This window comes from Anser cygnoides, chromosome 14, assembly GCF_040182565.1.
Source record: "Anser cygnoides isolate HZ-2024a breed goose chromosome 14, Taihu_goose_T2T_genome, whole genome shotgun sequence".
Taxonomy (NCBI): domain Eukaryota; kingdom Metazoa; phylum Chordata; class Aves; order Anseriformes; family Anatidae; genus Anser; species Anser cygnoides.
The window spans coordinates 15165398-15166295 of NC_089886.1; positions in this window are offsets into that span (position 1 = coordinate 15165398).

Genomic DNA, 898 nt, shown 5'->3' on the forward strand with positions numbered 1-898 from the left:
TTCCAAGAGATCTTCCTCATAATTGATTTAAAAAGAAAAAAAAAATTTTTTTCATTTTCCATCTTTTACTTGGAAAGTGGCTAAACCATTCACTAGAGGGAGCTTAAACTACAGCATGAAGGCTCAATCTTGTATTGCCAATGTAAACACTGGAACTTTAGAGGCACTAGCTTAGATGTGCTCCCCTCGAAATTGTTCTGCATGAAATATCAGAAAGGTATGATTAATCTAAGAATAAGACACAGCACACGTATTACAATGTCTTAGCTTTTATTGAGTTGTACTTTTTAAACAAAATACTTCCAATAAAATATCTGTCAATCAAAAAACACCAGTTTTAGAAAAATGTTTTGTCTCAAATGCAACAGACTAATTTTAAGAAGGAATAAAAAGCAAAGTTTATTTTATTTATTCATACAAATACAAGATTTAAAAGTTTCAAACGTATACCAACCCACAAAATGCACAAAAAATTGAACATACATCTTGACAATCAGGTCAGCCCGAAAGCTGAACAATTACATATTAGGGGAAAAATCATTATGAAATCTGAATCCAGGAATTGAAAGAAATTCAGGAGCAATTGCTCATGACTTAGTTTCCTTCTGCATCAACATTGTCTAGCCAGTCTTGCTCAGGATTAACCCCTGTTTTATTATTGCATAATAAAGTTTCTAATACCGAGTACTTATCATTCAGAATAGCACTATACTTCCAACAAGTGATGACTAACAAGCATGTAGAGTCTTAGCTAAGATTCAAGACAAGGCAACACTTCAGGTCCCATTGCCAGGGTACTTAACAGGCGCTCTCTGGGAAGTTAAGACATCAAAAGTGCAGCTTTCATTAATGTAGTCACACTGTTCAGAAAACAAGGCAGATCAACATTTATATTAGG